The 14,556-nt window shown below is 35.0% G+C and overlaps 1 long non-coding RNA gene across 1 annotated transcript in view; it reads left to right on the top strand.

Moving 5' to 3' along the window:
- LOC116413100 (uncharacterized) overlaps window positions 1-14,556 on the top strand; it is a 187,978-nt gene that overhangs the window by 99,385 nt on the left and 74,037 nt on the right. Inside the window, exon 3 of the long non-coding RNA XR_008253715.1 lies at window positions 8,927-9,018. This is a non-coding gene — a long non-coding RNA (uncharacterized LOC116413100). The remainder of the gene's footprint in view (window positions 1-8,926; window positions 9,019-14,556) is intronic.

A 14,556-nucleotide genomic window follows, 5' to 3' on the forward strand; every position in this document is an offset into this window, starting at 1 on the left:
TTTATTTAAAAAACGTCATGTTTTTACCGTGAAGCAATCGTATTTGTATGGCTTTCTTTTGTTTTTTTTTTTAATGGTTGAAGATGGAATGGTAAGCAGGTCAGTTAGTCCATCATGATGTAATACATAATACATCTGGAATTCAGCATGATGGTTTCCAGGGGGAACCACGTGGAGGTCGACCTGATAGAGTATATTGCTAGCAATGAGACTGATAGCCCGATTGACAATCCCTTCCCCGTTGATTGCCTTGTTGGATTGGAGAAGGATAACCTTACACAAATTTAATTCAAATACATAAATAAAACTAATATAAATACTCAAAGCCTCGTTTCGGGCTTCAAGGTTATTTTAACCGCCTACTCTGTTATACCTAATTATTATAGTTACAGCTGTACCATTATTCATAGATCTCCGACATAAGGCAATTATTATGTACGGAGAGATCATTTATCACTGGATAATGATTAAAAAAGATGACTATGTTCATGATATGACAAAATCTTTGTAATCGTATGACGTATCAAGTAAACATATGAATGGCAGTGACGAAGTAGAATGAATTGGCAAATTGAGAAGCCAACTAACGGCTGGACAAGCATACGACCCGCCTGATGTTTTTTTTTAATGGACGATAATGGAATGGTAACCCCGCCTGCGCTATCAGTATACACTTATGGGGTACCAGTGAACGATGATAGGTGAGGATGAAAAGGCAGGTCAGTTAGCCCATCGTGATGAATACACCTGGAATTCAGCACGATGGTTTCCAAGGGGAACCGCGTGGAGATCGACCTGATAGGATTCTTTTTTAATGGATGATAATGAAATGGTAATCCCGCCTGCGCTAACGGTATACGCTGGCGGGGCACCAGTGAGGGATGATAGATGAGAATGAAAAAAAAAGCAGGTCAGTTGGCCCATCGTGATGTATACACCTGAAATTCAGCACGATGGTTTCCAGGGGGAACCACGGGGAGGTCGACCTGGTTGGGTATATTGCTAGCAATGGGACTGTCAATCCGCATTATCAATAATCCCTTTCCCTCTCTTTAGGGGGATTTGCCAGTAGCTGCCATACTTGGTAGGCGGATTAGCAATCGCAGTTAGGTCTTAGTCGCCTCTTATGACACCCACGGGAATGGAAGCGGTGGCCTATTCTATGGCGGAACCGCACCGCAATTAGATAAATAGTCAATTAAATTACGATATGTAATTAATGACATTTATAATATATAATTACCAGGGAATATGAATATCTATAGCTGATAACAATTCTTATCATGTGTATTTTATCAGATTGGTTTTAGTAGGTAGGTATTATACCAGTTTATACCAGAGGGAGACTTTGTACAAAAGTCGATCGCTTGAGTACCTCTGTCCCATTCGTGTTTCTATCGTGAAGCAGTTGTGTTTGCATGGCTGTGTTTCGGTTTGAACGGTGGGATATGGCGTGAATTTACAGGGTACAGAGGAATAACACCTGAGTCCTCAGGAATGGCAACGTATGGGAGGTATCATGGGCGAAACAGTATACTATGTTATGTCCATGGTACTGTTCATGTCTATAGGTGACGGTTACCACTTTCCATCAGGTGGGCCGTCAGCTTGTTTGCCATTCTAAGTTGTATAAAAAAAGGTGTGAGTATAATTATATACTAGGTAGGAAGGTATTAACCTTTCTCTTACTAATACGATCACCATTCTCTTAATGGGTGATGCTGGAATGGATGCTGGTAACCACACCCGCGCTATCGGTATACACCGGTGGGATACCAGTGAAGGATGATAGGTGAGGATGAAGCAGGTCAGCCCATCTTGACGAATTCAACAAGAATTGTTCACGATGGTCTCCAGGAGGAACCACGTGGAGGTCGACCTAATAGGGCATATTGCTAGCAATGGGACTGTCAAACTTTAATGCTAACAATCCCTTTACCCCCAATACGATCACCTAATCGATGGTCGGACCAAGTAACCGCCGTTACGGGACTGTCAATTGCAGCTGCCCTGCGAGAAGCTGAAGACCGTGCAAAATGGAGTAACATCATAAGAGAGGCAACAGACACCTTTCAAGGACACGACCTTCAGTAATGAAGTGGACGAAGAGATCTCTTACTAATATAAAAACAGAGGATGTCTGTATTGAACATTTTTTTAATGGATTATAATGGCATGGTAACCCCGCCAGCGCTATCTATATACGCTAGTGAGGCACTAGTGAGGGATGATAGGTGACGATGAAAAGGTAAATCAGTTATCCTATCGTGACGTAATCAATGATAAATTAATCACGGTAGTTTCAAGGGGAAACCGCGTGGAGGTCGACCTGATATATTGATTAGGGGAATAACTTTCACATTATTAATAATCCCTTCCTCCCCAACAGTAGATCTTGGGTCTAGTGAAATCAGTTACACCTGCTCCAGATGGTGTTAGTTTAATTTCTGATTTCGAATAATACGCGGGCAGTCGGGGGAGAAAGCTAGTTCGTAGATAAATAACAAGTGCAATTAGATACTGAGTCAATTAATAACATATTAATTATAATAGTGCGGCCTATAAAAAGGTTAATGGGTTATTAATCCATGGTTCATTGATGGGTTATTATTGATTGTACCAGTTATCTTGATATTTGTTCTCGAGGTTTAAAATTGGCCACTTTATTATTTACTAATATTATATAATGGGGGGAAAGGGATTGTTAGTGATGAAGACTAAGAATCCCATTGCTAGCAATATACCCGACCAGCAGGTCGACCTCCTCGCGGTTCCCCCTGGAAACTATCGTGGTTAATTCCTGATGAATTCATCATGATGGGCTAACTGGCCTGTTTTCATTCTCATCTATCACCCTTCACTGGTGCCCCGCCAGCGTATCCCGTTAGCGCAAGCGGAGTTACCATACCATTTTCACTCATCAAAAAAAAAAATATATATATATATAATATAACAACGACGACGAACTTATGAACATTATAATAGAAGGTAAGATAGAAGGAAGGAGGGGGAGAGGGAGACCGAGACATAGTTACATCAGGCAGATCAAGGAAGGAGTTGGTGTCGTGTCGTATCAAGAGGTGAAGAGACTCGCTGAAAATCGTAGTGAGTGGCAAGAGCTCCACCGACAAGAGCGCAGCTCTTAAATAGGATAGATAGATAGATATAATATAATATATAAAAGATTGTGCCCCATGAAAGAAAGGACGAGTTCAGTGGTGTCGTAATAACTTATTTTGATCTAAAAATTGAATTACTGAACTAATTTTGATAAAATTTCTATATACAGATTAGCTATAAGTATATCCTTTCATATAGAAAAATCCAAATTGGTTTAGAGCTGCCTGGAAGAAGAGATATAATCGAATTGAAAACCTGCTTCTTATATTGTACGCTTATATAGCAGGACATGGAGATACTATTTAACTGATGTAGTACCTTAATTTGACCTATGATCCACAGTAAAGACATTTGTATTCTTTTTGAAGTAGGTAGAAAATGAGTTTTTTTTTACTTCATGTCATCTTAACGGCTTAACCATTAGTATATACGTACTATATGGGATAATGAAAGGTATAAATTACTTTTTATTACGATTAATCAATATATCACGGTTAAATGTTACGACGTGTGACAGAGTCGTTAGAACGTAACGAAGTAACAAAAAGTAAAAAAATCAAATTTATTATTATTTATGTATTTGTTATATATATATATATATATATATATATATATATATATATATATATATATATATATATATATATATATATATATATATATATATACACACTTATGGAGTACAAAAGGTGGTCTTATCGCTAAAACAATCTCTTTCATACAATCTTTGGTATCTTTTGTATTTAGTTGCGTATAGAATAAACTCCCTTTACACATTCAAAATAGTCCCTCTGTTGGTTATTTAAAAAAAAAATATTAAAATTATATTACCTCTTTACTGTAGCACGATTACGATTGTCATTATTGTATTCACATATTTAAACTTGTATACCTTTAATATTGTATTGTAGTATATAAAAAAAATAAAAACGAAAAAAAAAATGTTAAAACATCACCAAAGCTGCTGCCAACTTGCGTGGCGACTACCGGCAAAATCCTTCAAGTTAAACCTATGTTTAACAGTGGACAGTTATCGGCTGGTATGATTACGATGATATTTTATAGTTTTGGTCGATTTTTAATTTTTACGTACGGTTAACGACTTTGATTTTACACTGCATGCAGCGATTTTTTAATGTATGATAATGGAATGGTAACCTCGCCTGCGCTAATAGTATATGCTGGTGGGCCACCAGTGAGGTATGATGATGAGAAATAAAAGGCAGGTTTTTTTTAAAGGTGACAATGGGATTGTATTCCCACCCGAGGTAACAGTATACACCGGCGAGGCTCCAGTGAAGGATGATAGGTGAGGATGAAGCAGGTCAGTTGGCAAAAAAAACATTTGGTAACATGTAAACAGCCAATTATTAAAATAAAGTAGATTGTAGGCGCTCAATGCGATTTATAACCCCGGTATCAAATTTGAAACTTCAGGTATTTAAGGGTTAATAACTTGGTTATCGGTTACCGTTCACAATTTACGACTTCTCGAATAGTAGAACAATCGAATGTGTTGTTTGAATGATTCTAACTAACTTTACACGATAATAAAAGGTGATAATATATGATTGAATCGTGTTATCGTTACTTGCGAGTCTGAGGTTGTCTTGTTTACTCGTTCCTGCATGATAATGTGATCAGATAGGCATGCCGCGTAATGGCTTAAGTGCATATATAGGTACCATTAAATGATATAGATGTAACATTATGTTAATTAACAAAACACATTCATTGAAACTAGTATTAATATTCATTAATAAGGTGTGGATGTCACGGTAGAAAAAATATTTCCACAATGCGGAAATTTTTTCAATAATTAATAAAATATATAATTTAAAAAAAAAAGAGTAATTGTTTCTGTATCAAATCTATATATATATATATATATATATATATATATATATATATATATATATATATATAATGTGATGTCGTAAATTAACGCATTTTTTGCGCTTAGCATTGCACCCGTGCGAAGCCGAAGCGGGTCGCTATAATCTACATTAACATTATAAAGAGGAAACATTTGTTTTTTTTTGTTTGTAACGATTAGGCTCCGAAACTATTGGACTGATTTAAATATATATATATATATATATATATATATATATATATATATATATTCCACACGACCTGATACGGTACATTGTTAGCAGCGGGGCCATTACACCCCATTAACAATTCCTTTATCCCCAGGTGAGCGTATTGGGAGATTGTAAAGTTCACCCGGCTGATTAAATAAATCAATGAATAATTCCATCCATTGTGTAAACTGGCAATTCTATTAGCCCATTGTAGTAGATACATTATTATTTATTTCTGTGTGGCATATCTCAATATAATTTTTATATATTTCTTTTTGAAAAACTCAGGAGGTTTGTGTTACTACAACCTCCACACTTTACCAAAGGGAAGCTTTGTACAAAAGTTGTTTGCTTGGGTTTCTCTGTCCCATTCGTGTTTTAAGCGTGAAGCAGTGTTTGCATGGCTGTGTTTCGGTTCGAAGGGTGGGATATGGCGTGAATTTACTGGGTACAGAGGAATAACACCTGAGTCCTCAGGAATTGCAAGACATGGAGGGTATCATGGGCGAAACAGTATACTCTGTTATGTCCATGGTACTGCTCATGTCTACAGACGACGGTTAGCACTTTCCATCAGGTGGGCCGTCAGCTTGTTTGCCATTCTAAGTTGTATAAAAAAACCCATGTCATATCCTAACTTAGTGCATTGGGTACTATATGTACTTACTGGTCACGCAAACGAAGCCGCGGAATACAGCTAGTACGATTTGTAACATAATAAAGATTGGGTTTTTTTTTGGGTGATAATGGAATGGTGACCCCGCTTGCGCTATCGATATACACTAGCAGGGTACCAGTGAAGGATGATAGGTAAAGATGAAGCAGGTCAGTTAGCCCACCTTGACGAATTTAACAATAAATCAATCACGATGGTTTCCAGGGGGAACCACGAGGAGGTTGACCTGACAGGTTATATTGCTAGTAATGGGGCTACTAATCCCCATTACTAACAATTCCTTCTTCCTAATAAAGATTGGGTATGGTTAGCTAGATTTAGAACCATATGAGTAACCGATGTCGTAACCCCGAAGTAAATTTACGTCTCTCTCAACGGTCCCAGCTTAAAAACACTTTAGGCTGGTTGAACTCTAAAAATTGTCTCACACATTATCCGTTGGCCACGATTGGACGCAAAATTAGTGGGCGCTCGAGCAAAAGCTTTCCTTGCGAAATTCTACGTCCCCCATTAGCAAATCTATGTTTACTTCCACACTCGTTTGTGGACGAATGAAATTGGCCTCTTTACATCTATGACATAAGAGTCACATCCGTTTGTAACGACGCTTGTTAAGTTTGCACAGTCGTAAAGCGAACACCGCTGGAATTTCAACAAGTTAGACCATGGTTGCTGCACTAGTAAGTAGCCGGTTTAACGATCTTAATACAGGGCCGTAAGGTTTATTATCGCACGTGTGGACAGTAAAGTTGGAGGCAGTAAAGCAGCACTTGCAGCGCAGACATTCTTGACGAATGTTGCCAAAAACTGGGCAGTTCTCACCTCGTTCCCTCTACATTTTATTGTTTTATTTACGATTCCGCCCTAAAACGTATTGTTGCCATGGAAGCCTTTAATCGAAAAATGTTAATATTTTATTTATTTATTTACTTTTTACTGCATCGCCTAAATTTACTTTAAATAATACATGTTCATCAGTGGACAGGTAATGGATGATATAATGACGGTAGAAAAAGCTGTCAAAATATACTGAAAAATATAAAAAAAAATTACTCTCTTGTATGTAACTATTGATTATTACTAGGGATGGATAATATCTGATATCTATGATTGCTCTTTTGGACATTTATGACCATATATTGCGATATTACTCATACCATACAATTATCTATATTCATTACGAGCGGGATCTTCTTTTCGATATTATATATAGGATAATTGATATCTAATAAATATGTTACTGAGCTAATATATGTATATATATTGTAACCACAATATATAGGTATTGTATATATACCAGTCGGTTAACTATATTCATTAGCAAGCGAGTTCTTTTCGATATTATATATAGGATAATTGATATCTAATAAATATGTTACTGAGCTAATATATGTATAGATATTGTAACCACAATATATAGGTATTGTTATATATATCAGTCGGTTAACTATATTCATTACGAGCGAGTTCTTTTCGATATTATATATAGGATAATTGATATTTAATAAATATGTTACTGAGCTAATATATGTATAGATATTGTAACCACAATATATAGGTATTGTTATATATATCAGTCGGTTAACTATATTCATTACGAGCGAGTTCTTTTCGATATTATATATAGGATAATTGATATCTAATAAATATGTTACTGAGCTAATATATGTATAGATATTGTAACCACAATATATAGGTATTGTTATATATATCAGTCGGTTAACTATATTCATTACGAGCGAGTTCTTTTCGATATTATATATAGGATAATTGATATTTAATAAATATGTTACTGAGCTAATATATGTATAGATATTGTAACCACAATATATAGGTATTGTTATATATATCAGTCGGTTAACTATATTCATTACGAGCGAGTTCTTTTCGATATTATATATAGGATAATTGATATCTAATAAATATGTTACTGAGCTAATATATGTATAGATATTGTAACCACAATATATAGGTATTGTTATATATATCAGTCGGTTAACTATATTCATTACGAGCGAGTTCTTTTCGATATTATATATAGGATAATTGATATTTAATAAATATGTTACTGAGCTAATATATGTATAGATATTGTAACCACAATATATAGGTATTGTTATATATATCAGTCGGTTAACTATATTCATTACGAGCGAGTTCTTTTCGATATTATATATAGAATAATTGATATCTAATATATTTGTTACTGAGCTTAATATATGTATAGATATTGTAACCACAATATATAGGTATTGCGATATATAACCCACCGTTAATTGTTAGACTAATAAACAGGAAATTACATATGTATGATGTATTAGATCAGATTAATATTATTTTAATTGATCATAAGCGTGTTTATATTCAAAGGAATAATAAATTTTAACTACTATAGTCACTCAGATGGTTCATATGCTAGAATTAAACGAGTATAGACTTCAAATTCATTTGCTGTCCGCGCTTTGAAATTTTACTTTATCTATGCAAGAAAATTATACGTCATTTTTGATAGCAATCAGAAGCCGGTGAAATAAGCCTCTCCTCGAAACACGTTTCTCCCTTTTTTTTTGCAACTTCAAATAGCAAACAAGCTGACTGCCCACCTGATGGAAAGTGGTAACTGTCGCCTATAGACATGAGCAGTACCATGGACATAACAGAGTACACTGTTTCACCCATCATACCCCCCATGTGTTGCTATTCCTGAGGATCCATGTGTTATTCTTCTGTGCCCTGTAAACTCACTGCCATATTCCACCTTTCAAACCGAAACACAACACAACTGCTTCATGATTGAAACAAGCATGGGACATAGGTACCCACCTAAGCAAACGACTTTTGTACAAAGACTCTCTCTGGTGAACATTTATAATATACAACCACATTTATAACATTAGTAACAATATCATCATATCATCATATCAACAGTTTATTGTCCACTGCTGGACATATACCTCTCCCACAGACCCGAGATAAGGAACGGTCCCGAGCCACCTGCATCCACTCAGTAACAATATAAAAGATGTATTTTTTTTTATTACAGATGGCGAACCTATTAAATTACCAGAAAACCTGGAGAGTCTACCGCGCGCAGAACACTTCGCGGCGCAGAGGCACCGGTGGAACACCAATGAGGTGAGTCCAATTCAATAGTAATATATCAGCAGTATATTGAACCGAAGTGCTTTTAGACTGGTCTCTACAATTTTAAAGATAGATACCAACAGGTAACCTAATTCTTATTACGAGTCCTACTGGACCCGCAAAAATAATTTTAAGATGCCCACTGACCCCTTACGTAGGGGTTTGATTTAAATTTTAACATTAGATACATGGTTAGGTTTGTTTTGTTTAATTCTAATTGACTATTCAATTATACAGACTTCCACAAAATAACAGTTAATTCGGTAAAAAAATTAATATTTTTATCTACCACATGTTTCGTTCCATTATTTATTTTTAATTACTAATGTTAGTATAGTCAACGTTAAAAAAAACTTAAAAACTGTAGTAATACATATAAAATAGTAAGGTATCCTAAAAGTGTCATAGTTTTTACATCTTATACCATAAATTGTATAACAATTTTTTTTTTATGTGGTTTTTATAAATGTATATTTCTTTTTACAATTAATAACTTTTATTTAAATAATGTGATATCAATACGTGATACCACATTATTTTTTTGATGGAAAAAGTGTTTTTATTTTTTTATTTTTATTGATTAATCTCGTAATTTGAATTAATTTTAGTAAGGGGTCCAGTGGGTCTGTCAACTGATTCGAGGGGTGAGTTGGTCAATTAGGGGGTAATATTTTGAGAGATCGGTCGATCCGAGATCGATATCTAAATACACACGTTTTAATGTTATGAAAATGATAATTACCTCATTAAAATTACAAACTAAATGTATAATATAATTTCGCCTACTTAATTAAAACGTAACGTGTACGTCATACGCAACGATTCATTTCCATGAATTATGCAAACTGCTGTCCCGTATCTGTGCTCGCCGTTTCTGCCTACTTACCTGCCGTCGTACGTTATATCGTATCTAAATAATATAAATGTACTTTATAATATTACTAATATAATAAAATTGTAACTAGACGATGTCTGTACATGGGACATATTTAATGAAAATTGTTATGAGGGGTAATGAGACTAATAGATCAATAATTTTTAAGACCAAAATCATTTTTAGAAATTTTATCTTTTTATATAATTTATTCTGGCATCATGCAGAAATTACTGCATGAAATTGAATACGATTTTCACAGTTGTATTTCTGATGGTGTAACTTCAAATTTGATGTGTGTATTATCTTGATACGAGTACATTATCTGGAAGAGAAATATTTGATTGGTTTTCCAATTTCTGAATTCTAAGCTTACGATATAACGAGCAGAATACTAGTATGGCAAAACGGTATTCCACTATAAAGATAGTACTAAATATTTATATATTTAAGACTATCCGTAAAGAATTTTTTTTTTTTTTTTTATAGAACTTAGAATGGCAAACAAACTGACGGCCCACCTGATGGAAAGTGGTAACCGTCGCCTATAGACATGAGCAGTACCATGCACATAACAGAGTATACTGTTTCGCCCATGATACCCCCCATGCGTTGCCATTCCTGAGGACTCAGGTGTTATTCCTCTGTACCCAGTAAATTCACGCCATATCCCACCCTTCAAACCGAAACACAGCCATGCAAACACAACTGCTTCACGGTTGAAACACGAATGGGGCAGAGGTACCCAAGCAATCGACTTTTGTACAAAGTCTCCCTCTGGTAACTTGAACAAAGGGTGTTCCCTTTAATAGTAAATGATAAACGTAATACTTTTTTATATTAATATTTGAGTTAGGTTGAAAAGGTTTAAATGTAAAGAGTATCATCAAAATCCCCCACGGTCGTATATTCCATATCAAGGATTGATATGGTAATGGAATGGAGCGGAACCCGGTGTTTACTTTACCTATGGGAATTTTTAAAAACTCATAGTGTATGCGTACATTGCATCATATATGAGGGGAAGTTATTAAGCCTACTGTATTTTTGTGTGCATCTACATATATATGTAATGAAAGTGAAAATATTATTTTAAGGAAATAGCTATATTAACGTTAGGCTTGATTCTAACGCGTCATTTCCCTAAACCTATATTACCTAACCTAACCTAATATTTTATTTTGATGGTTTCGAGAAATTTTTGTTTTAATGACTATCATAAATTAAATTAATAATATCATATCAGCCGTTAATTATTCACTGCTATGGGAAGTCTATGTCCCTTATGAGGTTTTGTCAGTACTTGCCATGCTTGGCGTTTTATATTAATAACACTTATAGCGCCAAACAACTACGTCTTTTTATTTTCTTCTCTACCCAAAAGTTGTTTGGTAGAGATTGTTTTAGCGATAAGATCGCCTCTTGTACTTTATAAAAGCAATGTATGTATATATTTTTGTATTATAATTTAAGTGGTGTAGTAAAAAATAAATAAAAATATATTTAAAGTTGTACGAAGCCGAAGCGGGTCGCTAGTAAGCAATAAAGACACTATTATAGTAGGAACTAGAAATTGTATAAATCCATTTGACGACCTAAGCGCTATATCTCAGCGTACAGGCCGAGCGAGCTATGTTTAGTTCGAGCCCTGCTAATGAAATGCGTAGTGTAAATTACATAGCAGACTGTGTCGCTAACTGTTATGATAATAGGCTCCACAGGAACCATAGGACGGCTCTAGCAAATGCTATTTTCGTACGGAACGTTGTGTGCGAAGCTAGGATTGTATATGTTTTAATTAAGGATAGAGAAAATGAAAACTGTAATAAGTAATATTACTGGTTATTTGATTAGAATTATTTTGTTTAATTCCGCTACCATTAGTATGTGTGTGACTGCCAACACTTGAAGATTGACCACCGCTAATTACTACTAGAAGTTCCACAACCTTCCATAGTAGCCATCAATCTCCGACTGCCATTTTGTTTATGCAGCTTTTGCGGCACGTGTTTCACCTCTAAAGGCGAAAAACTGAAAAAACTTCGCACTTTGAGTGCCGAACGATTAAAACTAGGTTCCGAGCAGATTCTAATTCGCCTGAAGATGCCTCGTTTAGAGGTCAACACGTGTTGTAAAAAGTGAGTGAACAAAATGGCAGTCGAAGATTGATAGCTAATATGAAAGGTTGTGGAACTTCTGGTAGTATTAGTGGTGATCGATCTTCGAGCACATAATATATATATATACACATATTTATACTTAAGTATTTTTAATGCAATAACCTTTACTCAAGTAAAGAGAAATATTACTCATTCATTAGGTATTCATTTCACGTTGTACTAAACATTTACTGTGTACTCGTATACCTAAGCTGTACCGATAAAAAAAACCAATCGCCATTCTCTCTAGCACAGTAATCGAAGACCGAAGTGTATCTATACAAGACGGTAATTTCCCTATAGTGCGATCTTACACTTTAATTTTACTTCTTTGCCCAGATAAATTTCGTTGTCCTTGCTCTCCCGGTTTATTGTTAGTAAATTGTGAAAGTAACTAAATTTCAGTGAATATTGCGTTTTTTTTTTTTTGATGGGTGAAAATGGTATGGTAACCCCGCCTGCGTGAACGGGATACGCTGGCGAAGCACCAGTGAAGGGTGATGATGAGAATAAAAACAGGTCAGTTAGCCCATCATGGTGAATTCATCAGGAATTAACCATGATAGTTTCCAGCGAGTACTGCGAGGAGGTCGACCTGGTTGGGTATATTGCTAGCAATAGGATTCTCAGTCTCCTTTACTAACAATCCCTTTCATATGTGAATATTGCGTGAGACAGCTGATTTTGTTTTATGGATTTAAAATGGAATGTTAACCTTGTTTACGCTATCGGTATACTGGCGGGACACCGAGAAGTATAAGGATTGTTAGTAATGGGAATTAGCAATCCTATTATTAGCAATATACCCTATCAGGTCGATCTCCTCACGGTTCTCCCTGGAAACCATCATGGTTAATTTTTAGCAATGGAGCCATTATATCCCATCAAACCTTTTCCCACCCGCAGGTGGGGTTACCATTTTCATCAGTAAGGAGAGTATGAAAATGGAATAAATACATATATAAAAAATATATTCTTAGTTTATGTTGTGTACGGGACAGACAAGCAAACAAGAAACCGATCGGTTACGCACTGTTTTAATTATTTACTAGGCGGTGGATGCAGCCACCGCTGCAATTATTTATAGATATCTACCTAGATATTACATACAAAACAGTTTAGTAATAATGTAATTTGTTCCAATTAATGCTCCTTTCTACTCAGGGTTTGCTGGAAGAGAACTCTTACAGAGTTAAGCTCGCCTGTTGTACATTTTTGTTTAATATAAATTATATGATTGTAATTTTTTGTGTACAATAAAATATAAATAAATATGAAATTTTTTAGTTGTAAATTTAGGACTAAAAAGAGGATTGTCGTGTTCACTTAAATTGTTTCAAATCCTATTTCAATACAGTTGTGTACAGTTATAAAAAAAAAAAACAAGTGCTTCGTTTCAGCGAAAGTTGTTCAAAACAATTTTTCAGCGATGGCTGGAAAATTCCATCAGTTTCGCTTTGTAAAGTCCATACGGCGATGCAAATTGAAATTAGAAAGCACAATTTTATATACTCGTAGCTATTTCCTTTATGTTTCCCGTGTACTCGTATAAAGAAATTTGTGCACAGTTCCCGCAAACTAAACTACCTAATTAGGATGCAAGATTAACTCTTTCATTATCCAACTTACTAACAGGTAAGTAACTTAACTATAACTGTTAAGTAGCTGTTTAATTTGTTAGTTAAATAAGTGTTAGTGCAGGAACTTAACGGAGATAGGATGAAGCACGTTCTTTGGAAATTAATTGGAGTGGTCTTAGCTGCTATCGAAGCTAAATTAGTACTGAAGACGGATTTATCTTTATTTTTTAAATTAAGTATTGGTCATTGTCCTACTACGGTTGCCAATCCGTCTGCCACTGATGGCAAAACCTTCTTTATGGGGGACGCCTATGTACAGCAGGAGACAGTAAACGGTTGATATGATAATGTTGATGATTTATCAGTCAAAGATGTTAGATGAAGAAAAAAGAACGGGCCAGTTAGCTTATCACAAATTCAGCTGGAATTAAGTACGATGGTTTCCAGGAGAGATGGTGAGGAGGTCTGCCTGAAAAGACATATTGCTAGCAAGTTCCCATTACTAGCAATCCCTTCCTGCCCAAAAAGAAAGGGTTAGACATGCTAAAAGTAAACCCGAATGTTTTTTTGTCGTTAATTTTGTTTAGGTCTTATAAATCGTATCGATTTGGAAAAAAAGTTCAATAAATTATTATTCATTAATTCATTACAAAATTTTTAAAAAGGTTTTTAAGGACCAAATTTAGATTTTTACTCAAACTTCATGAGTAAAAATCAAAAATTGGTCCTTAAAAACATCTGTCATACAACGATACCTTATCCTTAAAAACATCTGTCATACAACGATACCTTATAATTTCACTGTCCTATCAACAGAAACCTAGAAAAAATAAGTTGTACAAACATACCCAAGCAGATGACTTCTGTACAAAGTCTCCCTTCTTAAATGGGTTAAAAATTTAACCCATTAAAAAAT

The sequence above is a fragment of the Galleria mellonella genome, unplaced genomic scaffold, assembly GCF_026898425.1.
Source record: "Galleria mellonella isolate WM207_F2 unplaced genomic scaffold, CSIRO_AGI_GalMel_v1 utg89, whole genome shotgun sequence".
Classification (NCBI taxonomy): Eukaryota; Metazoa; Arthropoda; class Insecta; order Lepidoptera; family Pyralidae; genus Galleria; species Galleria mellonella.